The 15,849-nt window shown below is 42.7% G+C and overlaps 1 protein-coding gene across 6 annotated transcripts in view; it reads right to left on the bottom strand.

Moving 5' to 3' along the window:
- Positions 1-15,849, bottom strand: part of CUX1 (cut like homeobox 1) — a 231,469-nt gene that overhangs the window by 82,888 nt on the left and 132,732 nt on the right. The gene's annotated exons all lie outside the window — the stretch shown is intronic.

The raw sequence follows: 15,849 nt of genomic DNA, 5'->3' as shown, positions 1-15,849 counted from the left end.
GGAACCATAATGGAAAAGAGATTAACATGCATTTTCTCATGCAGAACAAGCTAGTTTATCCTCACACTGGAAAGAAACCACGCACAAGATGTTCTGAATTAATAATAATAGATATTATTTAATGAATTGAACAATTGCTCTGAGGGCAAATAAGGACTCTGAGTGTACAGTGACTAACCAGACAGGTTCAGGTAAGCCCACAAGAACATTTTTCATCTCTTTAGCCTGGCTGTGAAACAGTATTTTTTCGTTTAGGCTCCAGGCTCCAAGAACTCCTCCATCCCGTTAACCCACATATGGACATCCCATCCCACATGAACAAGACATCCACACGGACATGCAAGTGACCCCAGCACACGCATTCCTAGCAGAGAAGAGAGCATCCAAATGCATTGCAAAAAGTTTCCCAGCATTTTACAAATATTTTTAGCTGGGATAGTTTAAGGATCCTCTTTATGTAAGCTTATGTATTCAGGTTGAATTTATGTGTGAATGCCTCAGGTTATATGGAGCCAGTAAACGACGTCTGGATTGTGTCACACACCTCCTGCAGCAGTGCTGGAGCATCCCACTCCAACGCGCGGCTGCAGCTCCGGAGAGCCCAGCTTCTGCTCGCTTCTTTCTGGGCCCAAAGAGCCATAAAATCCCTCCTTTTCCCCCAGACATGGGAATACTGGTGTCAAGTATCAGCTAAAGGTCTGAAAGGCTCTAGAGCCTAAGAGCAAAGCACAAAGAAAAAAACAGGCCAGGAGAAGAAAAGCGCCCTGCTTTTGCAGCAGGAGGGCCATTTTTTCAGTCCAGCCTGGGTTGGCTGCAGAGAAAAGAAAAAGGCTGTGATGCACAAAAGAAGTGTGTGAGGGCATCTGAGCCCACCACAGGACCCTCAGCCACCTGCAAAGGTCACAGCGGTGCATACAAGAAGCCAAGGGATAGGAAAAAAAGCCAAGAACATCCTAGATTGATCAGCATTCTAGCAACATGAAGATATTCTTCTGCACACAGCTGCAAACAGGAACCAGGAACACTCAGAATGAGGAAAACTGAGCCCCAACTCCTGGAGAAGCAGAGGAACAGTAGTGCCTTAAGGTGTGCCTTGACAGCAGGGCCTTTACAGCAGACACAAGCAGTGCCTTTGTGTGCTCTATCAGCTGGGGTCAGGATTTAAGAGCTCTATTACAGCATTGGTATATGCAGTCAATTACCAAAAAAAAAAAAAGTAACTGAGGATATAGCATGCCATAAAAATGACATTTCTGCCCTTCAGCATGCACAGATAATTCTGACCGAATCTGGTAGAGTGTCGAACTGTAGCCAAAGGCAAAAGTGTCCCTTTGTCCTTGCAGCTGGGCTGGTTCCCCAGCCCCTTCCAGCCCCACACCCACCCTACCCACACACCTCACACAAGGATGCAGCATCTCACCAAAGTCCCAGCAGAGAATCTCCATCCCAGCAGCCTGCACACCTACCAAGGTTAATGCTGCAACCATAAATGTTATCTTCAAGTGAAGTAATGAATTAAATTACTCTGTATTCTTTGCAAGCACAAGTGTCAACAGCTTTCAGAAGAGCCTTCAAAAGGAATTCGGTCTTTTCATTTTAAAAGCTCAACTCCCACATTGGTAGCTGGCACTCAGCAGTCTAAAATCACTTATTTGAGATAAGTCTCTAATAGCTACATTCGCTGTTTGCTCAGCAGAAGTATTTATTATAACATAAATTACAGTTCTCACACCTTTTATGCACTCACAAAAACAACTTTCATTGATTTACTGTTTACAAAGCACTGTGTTGAACTCAAACCTGCGAGGCACGAGGAAATCCTCTGGCTTCACCGAATTGGCCCTCACAGCTCATTTCTGATGTATTCTCCATCCACTACATTTGCTCATTTTCAGACCTTCTGATGTCAGTGGAATTTTTTGACAGCTAGACACCATGAATCCACGCTGATGGCATCTTGTCCTACAGGTTTTGGCTGTGAATGTGATGGGAACCTTGCACAGAACCATGGCCTGGTTTAACAAACCTGTGACTGATCCTGCATTTCTAACCAAAGTCATTCCAAGACAACTAAACTCACTTCGGAAGAGTCACAAATCGGATGGTTTTACTTCTAACCTTCTCATCTCCTGAAGCAAAGGTGACTTGGCCTACACTTTCTGCACTACCCCAAGAGCGACAGGCAAGAACAACAAAAATCCAAGTTCCTTTTTTCTGCAAATACAGAGAATGAGGGTCGTTAGTAGTGAGAGAACCAACTGGTGGAATAAACTGGTACTTATGGTCTTTTAGAGCAGACTTCCACATCACAACGGTTAGGATTAATGCCATCTTTATCCAGGGTATGTCAAGGTTGAGACTTTCTTAACAGATAATGAAAAAGAGAGTGGGTAAAGCTGTTTTCAGGAGTGCATACTGCCTGTCTCGAGTCTATTCTAAGATAGTATAATCATTCATTTGATCTAATTCTTTGTAATTTCTTTGTTACAGCAAAAACAGTCAGTGTTACAGACAGTTCATTCTATGTTTCAGCACATTCAGCCTAAAGAATTAAGCAAATCAAATTCTAAGTTCAAGTGTTTGGAGCTATGGAACAAACAGAAGAAATCAAAAGAATCCCAACTATCGAAACGGCGTGACCGCGGCGTATTACAACACCTACTGCTTCCTCTCTTGCAGCTGTGTTTCATGCGAAAAACAAACTGCATTAAGAGCTATAGATTTCACAAGGTATAAACCTTTACTGTTTATGAGAGAGCCCTCAAAGTTAACACGTCATCTACTGAAAAAACTAAATGAAAAAAAAAACAGCCAGCCCCCCCCAAGCCACCGAAACGCAGCTCAAGGAGCTCAAGGAACAACGCTTACTCAATTCTTATGGGAAGTAAAAAAAAATGCAGAAAGGTTCAATTTTCTCTCTGAGCTCAAGCTAACTGATCAGGTTTAAACAGCATAACAAGCAAGCAAATTCAAGTGCTGGTAAAACAGATGCAGCTCAGTTTCTTCCTCTAAATAAATCAGATGAAAACCCTAAACACCATGAAAATATTCACTAGCAAGCAAGAAGAACGCGGACTTTATGATTAAAATCCAGTTGATCCAACTCCTTCATTTAGATACTAAGCTTAAAGAGGCAGAAACAATTCCTTTTTTATTAACATGAGAAGTGAGTGGCTTGCCAAATCTTGTGGCTGCAGCCCCCTGAACATTCGAACTCACTGAACCTTGAAGGAAACTGCTGTTGGAGTCTTTATAGACGGAAGAACTGAAAAACACAGATGACACTTTTGAAACTGCAGCCAATGGCACAGCCAAGAATCTCCACCAGTGGGGCAGATTCATGTTTTGGTTTGGCAAAAAACAAACAACATCTTTTCCCACAGATTTGTTATCTTAAAAAACGTGGAGGTTTCCTGGTCAGAGCAAACAGCTCGTGGAGCCACATGGCTTCTTAAAACCTTCTAATTACTGTAACATCCATGCAGTTGATTTCAAACTAAAAGCATGCATTTCCAACTAATATGCATTTATGTTTCATGAAAAAGAGAAATCCTACACCTAATATGTACCTGTGATCATCACAGAGCAGAATTCAGCAGAATTACGTAGCATTTGGCAGAAACATCTTATCCTTTCAAAACCAGAGGCACTTTGCTGGGAAATTTCTGGGGAGGGTTAGAAGAAAACTGCAGCACGTATTTTTTCAATACAGTTTCTATAAGCAAACGTTCCAGGGCTGAAGATGCAATCCTGAATCACTGAACACTGTCAGGACTGCCCACAGTGCAATGATGGAGGTTCACTCAGAGCACGAGAGCATTCCTTCACTGGAAGACTCAATTTGATTTTTGCTTTGAGCAAAAACAGGTGACACATTTCCCACGCAAACTCAAGATTCTTTCTGAACTCTGCTGGTAGGTTCCCCCCTCTAACTCCTGCTCTTTGGTGACCACTAACAAGGCATGCTGTGCTGGACTGCTTAATTTCCAGGAGCAGATTACAAGGGACCCAACACTTAACGTCCTGCAGCTCCTTTGACAGGAGGTAATACAAAACTTCTGCCAACTCGATGTACCTGGCATTTTATGAAGATTGCTGTGCAGGCAGCCGAGGCATTTTTTTGAATTGATAATGACTGTAATGCAATAAACACCCTCATTAGATAAATGCACATGTACTGCTGAGACCACCTCCAAAAGCTGAAGACACAAATGGAGAAGAAGCATCTCATTTCAGCTAGGCGTGCAGCACGTCCAAAGGCACAAATGCTTTTTAGTACTAAGTTCTCAAATCTACTTTTCAAATCGCAAGAGCTATAGGTTAATATTTTCTTTCACAGCAACCCTCTAAGGATCTTCAGATCAGATAATCCTTTTTCCAATGTCATATAAATCTGGGCCCCTCGTAAAAGAATTTCTCTGTTCAGGGATTCATAAATCCACCAACTTTAGTAATGAATTGGGTGTTTCCTTTCCTAGGAACTCAACTGAAGGAAAAATCCTCTCTGCTAAGCAGTGAAACACTGAAAGCTTTAAACTGAGAGATCAAAGAAATGGTGGTTTCAGGTGCTCCTGTAATTACACAGATCATCATCAGGATTAATCTGGGGAACAGTTAAATGCCCGGAGTACACTGTCCAGACTCCTGTAGGCAGTTATCCCACACTGCATCAAATTCATCCTCCAGGAAAGAGAGACTCCAATCATACTTGTCAGGTTTTAAGATTTTTGGAAATTAAGTGGTGTTTCCTCTCACTGGGAGCCTCGCAGCAATGCAGTGCACTGCATGCAGATTCAAGCTGAGAAATAAACATCATCTCACACAAACACTTCTCATCTAAACACTACAATTAAATAACTGTTGTTTTTTCAGTCTACTAGTCTGTCTTTCAGTCCAGAAAATAAAGCTAAAATAGAGACCGATGTATTTGGAAGTAGCAATAATTAACTCCCATGACAACAGTGGTACTCTACTGAGGCATGGAACATTGTGTAAATGTAAATAATAATAAATTTATGTCTACTTATGATCACAAGTGCAGTGGGTTTTAGTGTCCGATTCTTGAGACTGTCTGTCAGGTGAGATACAAATTAGTTGAAATGATTCTAGATGAAGGGTTTTGTGATTATTTGGAGAACAGAAAAAGTGCATACCAAAGAAGATATAACAGTGCTTCAAGAAGCGTTTAGATGAGGTGCTAAGGGACTCGATTTAGTAGTTCAGTGGGTAGGGATGGTGATGGGAGGATGGCTGGACTAGATGATCTTGTAGGTCCTTTCCAACCTAATGTATCTATGAATCTCATTAAACACACTAAGCTAGTGCTGTAAGTTGCATTTGCACCAGCTGCAGGTATAATCTTCAAGTAAATGATGTCTTAGGTGCATGAAGGATGTCAAGTGATCATCAAATATTGACAGAGATTAAGGAAAAGTTTAGACAAAACTTTCTAAAGCTCAGGATACCATGCAACATTTGGACTACCCAAAAAAACACTCCTGATTGCTAGAAGGAAACAAAATAAGCCCCTGTAGAATAAAACCTCTTTCAGTTTGTACATACACTGTTTTCTAAGAAAACCTGTACAGCACTTTGTTACAATAAAAAACGAGGCATCACTTTTGGGGCAGCCAAAAGTAAGCAGAAATCAGCATCACTGCAGTGATACAATAGCAAGCAGAGTTTCTAAAGATTGGCAGGGGAGAAACTGTATGAATGACACTAATAAAATACAAAGAGAAAAAAAAATAGTATATATAACAGGAAAATGTCAGCTCGTGGAATCCCAGAGCTCCAAGTCCCCTAGTTTTAAAGCACACATGACCTTGGCACATGCACCACACCAAAGAAGAATGTTTAACGTCAGCAGCTGGAATGAAGAGGAGCGAAGGCGTGCTGGCTGCACTAAGGACTAGCCCAATCTATAAATAGATGGTGCACTTTTTTATTCAATAACATTTTCTTATGTATTTATAAATGCTGCACCACAGCCAACGTGAATGCTGAACTCCCCTAGCAGCTCGTTCCTCCATTTAAACACCCTCATTCAATGATCATTTTAGTTTTCCCTCAACAGCCACAGGTCTTTGTGTTGTGTGCCCAGCCATCACAGTGCCTCTTACAGAAAGGGACATCAAGAAAAGAAATGACATCTTTATTTTTTTCCTCCTAGTCTCATGCCCCCCTTTATAAAGTATTTTTGTTCTACCCCACAGGGCCTTATGAGTAATGTTGAAAGCAGTAATCAGGAGTGTCCAGATTTGGATTGCTGTGGGTTCCCTCCCACCACACTGCTGGTAACAATCCTTGGGCTCGTAGAGGAGTTCAAAGAGGACTGCTGTAGCACGAGATTATACCTGCACCTGAAACCTGCAGAAACAAATGACCTTGCTCAGTGATCTAAAAAATCAGTTTCCAGCTTTTGTGGGAGCACATGAGAAGCCTCAGACCTCATGTGGGAGGCGAGGGCTCATCCTCTTGCAAGTTCTCAAGCCAGCAGGCAAGGAAAGGCAGCTAAGCAATGCAGCTCTGGTGAGAACATTTGGACCTGCCTTCAGACACTACAGAGAAAATGAGACCTTTTGGATGTTTAATTTTGGATGTATTTACGTCTGAATACCACCTGCACTAGAACCTACAGGCACATACACTGCGACCGACATGCTGCACCAGTATCAGTACAAACCCATCACATTTGCAGGATGAAGTCCTCACGGTGAGGAAAACAATCTCTAGGTTCAGAACAGGCAGCACAATGCTCAGAGCTGCTGATTTAGACTAACCAACATCCTTACCTGCCCTCCCTGCCACTGCCAATCTGCACGCCTGGGCAGCAGGAGTCACTGCCTGATGCAATACTACAGCTCTGAACATTTTCTAACAATACAGGATGACACAGATATGACAAACTCTGTATTTCCTAGTGCCTCCTATCACAAATTGAAAGAGCTTGCTGCAATTCCCCCCTCCTGACTCCAGTTGATTCAATAACACATCAGAATTTAAACACAGGCATCTTTCCCTCTGCCTCACTCACACACAGAGCATATCAAAAGCATGGAATTACTCCTGACTTGGCCTTGAGCAGCCAACATGATGTCAATTTTACATGTTTTATAAAGCAACAGCGTGTAGAAAGCAACTCAAATGCAGGTCATATCAAGCATGTGACCCACAGAGCAATCAAAGACTGCCTGAAACTGTCATTCAAGGTTCAATCATCTTCTTGCAGGAAAAATGAAACATCTGTGGCCCAGAGAATTAAGTTATGTATTGCATAATTCATCTGGTGTCTGCCAGAGCAGCCATTTTAATGCTCTAGTGATAAACATGTTTGATTACTTTTGTTTTGTTTCCTGTTGCCTCCATGGTATTTCATTTATCTACCCACACTACAACAAAAAATGGAGATAACAAATATACAAAGCAGAGTTACAGACGGCTGATAAGATGTGGGAAATCAGCAGTCTTATTAATCACACGAAGATGGCATCATTATTAAGCCTTATAGTCCTCGTATTGTACTCATTTTGGTTCTTCTGGGTACTCTCTGCAGTTTGATTTGATAAGAAAATCATTATTTCCCAAAGATTCAAACGTGAGCCGTAGAGGTCTTTCCATGATAAAGCTGTTCTCCTCGTGAACAAAGCCAGTTTCCCACTGTTCTCCACCTTTTCCATCCTCTCATTTATTTCTTGTCCCAATAGAAGAAGGGGGAAAGTGCATCTCATGCCAGTCAATGCAAAGGACACATTTCTTGCCCACTTATTCCTCTAATGGCTTTGTGGTCTACACGTGGAGAAACCCTAATCTAAACCATCCTTTGCAAGCCACTTTGGGAAGTGGCTGTTTTCTTAATGGCAGCTCAATCTGATTTGCTCGTAGGCTCAGAAGCCTGAACACTTTCCCACCTGAACTTCACTGACCTCCAGAACATGTCGTGCAATCAGTGGGGCTTTAAAAGCTCTAGGTCCACTCCTGCTCTCCAGCTGTCTATTCCTACTGCCGGGATTTGGACATTTCTGCAGTCTATTTGCAGAGCTCTCGATGTCAGTTAATTTGTTGAAGAATTAAACAGACCAGCTATCATTTGTGCTTGGTCAATACTGGCTTGATCCAGAAAGGTGCTTTGCACTGGCCTGATGGAAGACAGCAAGGAAGGGCCTCTGAAGTGGAGCTGTGTGCATTCATTCTCATGCATTTTCATGATATGGAATCCATAGAATTCCCGTAGTAAGCAAAATTCTCAACAGAAAGCAACAAGTCAGTGCTATTGCAAGATCAGATTAAATAGGCCAAGCGTTTCACCTGACACCCTGAAATCTTGCATGCTGTTTCCTGTGATGCTCTACACAGAGCTGAGTCAGTGGCTAAAATAGCACACTCTCCTGTAAGCCTGAATACAAATAAAGCACTGTTTCCTATTGATTGTTCCAATAATGTTGTTTGGATAGTATCTATTGTGGTAGTATCAGCTGTCCCATCTGTGCTTTGTAGCTGCCCCCCAGTGCTACATCCTCCTACAATATTTCTAGGTCACTCCCTTGTCTCCCAAATGTCATCTCCTCCCTTCCCTCCTCACAAATGGCACTATGGATTATGGATGCTTTCCAGCAACACGGACATGGCCGCTCAACCAGCACAGGCAGCTGCTGCTCTCCCAGTGCAGCCCTCCACTCACATGGCTTATTTGTCTGTCTCCTACCCACTCCCAATTCCTACCAGAGACACCAGAGCTCCCTGTCCTGGGGATCCTTAATGCTGTTAATTTCCACTGAAGTCAATCACAAGATAATTTAGGAGGTTAGCTGACCAACTGCACGCTGAGCACTCAGCAGGTTGGCAGTAAAGCAGACCACAAGGCCATGGAAGATCTGTTTCCTTGGGAAGTTGGGCTGAAAGCTGTGCTCCTGCAGTGCTAAGGCTGGCTGCTCTGTTCTGCTCACACTGCACCATGGCTTGGCAACTACCAAGTTGCCAGCTTTGCTTCTGCTTGAAGAAAAAAAAGGGGAATGAATACAAAATGAAAACTTCCTTATAGACCAGTAGCTGATTACCTATGCTGCTCTGCATCTTGCATAAGCTGTTTCATAACTGTTTCTTCAAATACCTAACAGTAACAATAAAGGACATTATGTGATTTTGGAAATAAAGCAACCTGCAACGTTTACTTATTTCTACTGATGGAGTTAAAGCAGATCACATATCCAAAATTAGATACCTTAATTGGAGGCATCCTAGGTACCGTTCCTTTTTAAGGGAATGGTGTATTTTAAACCCTGAAGAATCAGCAGGAAGAATGGTCTGTGCTGATTAAAGATCCTCTAAATATACACACAAATATTTTAACTTAATAATGTCAATGGAGTTACAGTATGTGAATGAGTGTATACTCCTGGGCAAGGTCATGGGCTTTTTGGTGGTGATGATTTTTGTGCTTTTTTTTTTTTTATGTACATCCAAAAAATGACTAGGTTTTGAATAGTTAAAATAACAAAATGGACAATCTTCTCTCATTCTATATGAATGCTCATATCACATATTTCTGTGCATTTGTTTGCTTTCAAACAAAAATAGCCTCAAAAATTGGACGCCGTTCACATTTTTTACTATAGCAACGTACCAGTTTCATCTTCAGGGGCTCCTTTCAGAGACACTCAGCATCTTCTGCCCTTAACTGCAAAAAGAGCTGGGGAGCTCAGTAATTTGGAAAATACAGATAGCTATTAATTTCTCCACTTATTTTTTATCTTTGTCCATCACTGCAAGAATCTATAAAAAGCTTTTCTTTAACTCAGTCTATATTTGGTGAAACAGATTTAAATCAGTTTGAAAATAAAACAGTACAGCGAGGCAGTTTTATGTACATGTGTCACTCCACAGGCATATATCAAAGGAAAATTACTGTTTACCACTGCAGCAATGACAGAACATCAGCTCCTACCTTATGGAGAACAGTAATTTTCCAGTGGTCTGAACAAGTGTTAGGGTATATATAACGGACAAAAGAAGAGAAAGCCACACCTGTCCCTGTCTTAGCTGAAAAGTTCCAGTTCTCTCTACCCTATTACACCTGACTTTGGTAACTGGCACTATGAAGACTACAACAGCATCCTATGGGCTTTTGAAGGATCTGTTGGCTGGAAACAAGATAAAACACATCCAGTCAGGCTTAACAAGCTCCTTCTGTATCCCTTCAAGCATTTACTAACTGGTAGATGCTAATATCCTGCTTCCCTACCTGGTCAACTGCTCCCATAGCACCTGGACATTGTTTGATCATTAAGCACAATAACAAAAAAGTATGCAAGAAAATAATACCTTTTTTTTCTTTTTCCTTTACTTATTTTAAGGATGTGCACTTTGTGCACAAGAAAGGCTAAATGTTGACTCTGCAGCAACACAGCACTGAAATGGGAGATGTATTTGAATGCTTTAGTGCTCTTGGCTGTAGAAGTGAATATAGGTGATGTGTCTATTCTCTGCAAGCTACTGAAACAAGTATTTCCTTCTGGCTATTGAAGAAAACTGCATTACATGGTCTCTGATAAAGGCAACTGATGTCCTTCTATCCAATAATGGGCTGAAAATAGCATAAGCCACGATGGGGGATGTGTTATACCGTACATTTCGAGCAGGCTTTACCTTTCCCACGAGCTATGCTGAAGATTAACAACCAGGATGATTGGTATCTTTACAATAACGTATCCAATTACAAATAGAGTTTTCTCTCTTCCCAATTTGTTCTAGCTTTGTTCTGAAAGGAAGCACTACTTCTGTGAAACTGCAGTTATGTCACCGTCCTGCAGTTTCGGTTTATTGCTATCAGTAGCATGAATCTTGCTCACCTGAGTGACAAAAGCTGCAAAAAAAATAATAAAATGAATAAAAAAAAACCACACAAAAAAAAAAAAAAAAAACAGGCAGAAAGAAACAAAGGAGGGAAAGGAAACAGTGAACTGAGAAATCAAACAGGAGCAAGGAGAAGAGGCAGGTACGGCCTAAATCAGCACAAGCACAGCTTATTAGAGAACGATCACTCGAGACACAGAGGAACCTCCCTGTCTGCAGATGAAAGCGCTGCCTGGCTCACTGCCCCTGCCCTGCTCCAGCCCTGCTCTCACCCCAGTGGGGCATCCAGAGAAGCAGCTCAGCCTCCACCTCCCCAGGAGCTGCTGCTGGGTAGGCTGGCCCCAATTAGCTGCTGTGTGGGAACGAAGCAACACAGCTTCACGCCAGTAGCTGGGACCAGCAGAGCAGCTGGCGTGTATTATTTTTACATCTTTGCTGAATACATAAAAACTGCTCTGTCCTTTTCCAACTTAAGCCTTCTCTTGCATCGTATGGTAAGAGATGCTCACTGATATGACTGACAGTGCCTGTTACACAGAATCAAAACGAGGTACGTATCAGGCACAGAAATTACTGAAAGTGACTGTTGGTAAAAACCAACAACGCTGAGTGCTACTGTGGCCCTTGGAGGACGACTGTGCAGTATTTTCTTATTTAACCTTTTACAATTTTATTCACAGAAGCACTTTTCCTGTTCACTGTTTCAACAGTTGTTAGCCTTTAAAAAACAGCAGAAGTGAAATAGCTTTGGGCCTGACGAGTATTGCAGGCTGTGGTACAGAACTGTTTGATTATTCTGTTTCAACCTTTTATGTAACAGGTTTAGTATTTCCACAGAAGTGATGTTTGAACTGGAAATAGTCCTCTGTTGCTAATGGTAGTTCCTCAACCATTCTGCTACATCCAGACAAACACTGATGTCACAAACCTCTCCAGCAGACAAAAACCATCCTTCCTAACTGTGTGAACAGCTGCAGCAGAGAAAGGAGGTAAGGCAATGCAGATCTCCCTTTTGGATTTGCTTATTTTTTAATGCAATTCTAACTCCATTAGCCAATGTGTCTTGGAGTCACAAGACCAGTATATGGTTCATGACTAAGCTGACAGCACTCAAATCCTCACCTGGCAAGCTGGCCAGCCTGCAAGCTGGCCCTAGGGGCTGGATGTAGACTGAGTTGCACCACACACAGTGGCTGCAAAGATGTAGATTATCTGTTTCAGTCTGCTGGGACCAATTGGGTACTTCCCTGTTGCATGAGCATGTACGAGGGCACAGCTACACAGCCAGGTAATTTCCACTTCTTTTCAACATTGGACATTTTGTGCAAGCTCCTGCACTGTATGTGTAAGAGTTTTAAACTTTCCAAACAAAGTGTATCTAGTCTTCCTCTGTTTTCCCTAGCTTAGCTCCTTTTATGGCACTAAGCAGTAAATCAGTAATTCAGGGAACCTTACTGTGCTCCTGAAGTGTTTGTTAAACAAACAGAGAGGATAGGGCCAGACTTGCTGGCCCCTTATGCTGCACACAGCCCAGGCCATGCAGCTCCTTCCAGAGCTATGATGTACTCAGTGCCACAATTCTCACTGCAGCACCTCAACAACGTCAGGCAGAAGAGATGAGCAAACAGGAACTACAAAAAATGTGCGGGAAAAAGAGGTTATATACACAAGTTTAGTTAGTACAGGTATCAAACAATACATTACCAAAGAAATGGTAATAAAGATGCAAGAGAGAGAGCAAGGCTTACATTACTATGCACACACATTCATCTAACTCACACAGTGTCCTGGGTGAGTGCTGTATGCACCTGGCTTGGCTCTGGGCTAACGTCACACCACAGCACTGCCACCAATGCAGTGACAAAAATCAATCCAACAAGCAGCAAGACAAATAAGTCATAGCTATCACAGCTCAAATATGGTTTTGATCAATAACAGAAAATTAAGTCCTACTCCTTTGCCAAGAAAATAGATTATTTAATCAGAGTACAGGCGGATAGAGGTGTTACATAATCCAGAACAGCTCACTATGCTATATTTGGTGGCCACTGCCTTTCACAGAGGGTGAAAGTACACTCATCATCGGTTACAAGCCCCGTGCTGCAATGGGTTTCTGCTGCATTAAGACGGTCCACCACACTCAACGTGAAGGTATCATGCACTTAAAACTACAGCAACAACTGTGACAAGGTGATGAACTGGGGAAAGAGAAGAAACTCAGTGCTGTTGTATGGAATTATCCAGTAGGGTCAGAGGATCACAAGGGGTTCTGAAAGAGTCTCAGCTAAAACTAAGACACCAGGGGACCTACAGTGCTGCTTCCAGCCTTCTCAATCTCCTGAATACCTCAGGTTTTCCATCAAAGGATGAAACATTAGCACAGCACATTCTCACTTAAAGACTGGTTGCTTTTCACAGTTATTTTTGTGACCTCTTAGCAATAAGCAGAGGAATTCCAGGAATTTGCAGAACACACTGAAAATCACTGATGTAGACCATCAACACAGAGCTTGCTCAGTAGCAGCACAGCTGAGGGCCTTGCACCACTCCCCAAACCCACAGGTTCATAATTAAAAGCTCTAAGAAATGTTGGTCTGTGGGCAGTCCCCCAGATGTGAACATCAGTGCCACTGTCCATCTGTCGGACCCTCCACCACTCCCAGCAACCACTGTACACTGGAAAGAAGAGTGCAGTTCTGAAGTCAACCACTTCTGGTTTCAGATAAAGAAAAAATCAAAACAGAAATTAGAAAAAACAACAACTCCTCAGTGATTTGCTCACAGCCCACTCAGACTTTTAAGCGGAAGTCAAAGAAAAACCCGTATTCCTAAATGGAATTAACTGGAGCATTAAAAAAACCCACAAGAATGCTTAGCAGAATGGCCAGTGAACACACTGGTCCACTTCCCATACTGGTTTTGCTATCGAAAACAAGTACTTATGTCAAAGGGTGTTTGCATCAGGTTTACAGAGCTGCTTTACTCAGTGTGGGTGCCCAGTGATGGCAACTGAGTGTAAAGAGGTCAGGGAAGATGGGATTCTCCATGGCCATACCTTCAAGGTGCATTTTGCTCTGGGATACTGTATGGGAACTGCTGAATCACAGCCTGAACCACTGATTGGCCACCTGAGGTGAGCACCGAGTCAGCCATGGGGCCACAGGTGAAGGTGATATACCTGTGTGAGTGGAAGGGGTGGAGCCTGGCTCCACCTCTCCCAAACCCCATTTAAGGGCTGACCACCACCAGGGAAGGGTCTCTTCTTGGAGATCCCTCCCATGTGGAGTCCCCTGTGAGCCTTGTCATCCTGAAGGTGAGCCATCTTCTCTTTTGTATTATTTGTATGCTGTTTATATAGAACTACTTAAAATATACCATCACCTATTCTATTTCTTTGTGGAGTACCATCCTTGGGAGTTATTTACCCCACACTTGGCGAGCCAGGCAGCTCTAGTAATAATAATCCATACTTACTTAGCATGTCCTTTATTTGGAATATGCTTAAATGGGCCAGGGGGAGAACGTTACCCCCCTAGAACAGACAATCCCTGGTCTAATTCCAGGGTTCATGGGGTCACTCTACTATGGGTTGGCATCCATTATTGAGAAATGGGGACCCATGTGGGTTCCAGGGACTGCCTCTCCCTCCCCATCTTATTTGACTGACTACTTTCTTGGATTAGATACTTATTACCAAGGAGCGGTGGTTAGCCATCTCTGCTGTAGCCTGGCCTTTAGTAATGGCCATACTTAAATTAGATACTGCAAATGTTAACATGGAGACTGAAAATCAATTATTAAGAGACTGTATTGAGAAACTTGAGCAACAGCTGGGTACATTAACAACCAAAAAGCCTGGCCTAAATGTCCCCACAAGACAAATACGGAGTATATTGGTAGAAGACCTCCAAAAATCAGAGGAGGAAGACTCAGATATGACAGGAAAAAAGATCTCTAAGGCAGATCTCAAAACTCCATCTACGATGGACCCATTCAAGATTTGGCCTATTATAACTCAAAAAACAAAAAAGGTACAGGATAGACCAGCAGGGGTGCCTCCTGACCAATGGCCCCCTGCTGAAACCTACCTCCATGTGACTGCTCGTCCGTATACAGCTAATGAGTTGATGGACCTAGTACAATGGTTCCATCAAAAACCAAGGGAAAGCATCCCATCATGGCTCCTAAGGTTATGGGATGCAGGAGCTGAAAGTGTTTTAGTGAATGGGACAGAAATGTCAAAATTAGCGTCCATAACAATAAACCCGGCCTTGAGACAAAGGTTATATGCAGCCGTCCACTACAATGATGAAAACCATTCTATTATAGATTGGTTGATGGCAGCGTGCCGCTTAACATGGCCTAACAAAACCGATATTCCTCTCAATACTGGTTTGTGGTCCTCTATGGAGGACCTCCAGACATACATCAGAGAACTAGGTGTGAGGGAGGCTATGTATGCAGATGCTTTTGAAAGCCCCGATACAGAGAAATTTACAGCGGGCATGAGAGATCTGATACTGCAGCAGGCCCCCCTCCCACCTATATGGGATGTTAGCTTCCATACTAAATCCATTGGTGGCATCAGAGGTCATCATACAGCAGGCAGCCCAGTTAGTGACAGACTTAGGGGAGACAGAGTGCGTAAGAACCAGGCGCAACGTTCGTGTAGTGGAAGATGCTGAGGCCTTCCCTATTAAAACTAAAAAGCCTGCTCCACGGATACTCCGATCAGGCCCCGTACGGGTATCCCGGAAGACTATGTTCAATGATCTCATATGGGCTGCGGTTGCATTTACCAAAACTGATGGGCAACCCAACCATGTTTTGTTACAGCTGTGGAAACAGCTTAGGAATGATCAAAAATTTCAGAGTGCTCCCAGAAAATCGGGAGTACGAATTATACAAAAAACACTGACAACAACCTGGAATCTGGCTGACTTTATAATACCAAACAGAAAGAAAAAACATCCGCAGGTGTCGTGGGCTACAGTGCCT

Source organism: Cyrtonyx montezumae, unplaced genomic scaffold (genome assembly GCF_038088225.1).
Source record: "Cyrtonyx montezumae isolate F1298 unplaced genomic scaffold, pur_monq_1.0 scaffold_15, whole genome shotgun sequence".
NCBI classification, from domain to species: domain Eukaryota; kingdom Metazoa; phylum Chordata; class Aves; order Galliformes; family Odontophoridae; genus Cyrtonyx; species Cyrtonyx montezumae.
This window is presented reverse-complemented; position numbering and strand designations above follow the sequence as displayed.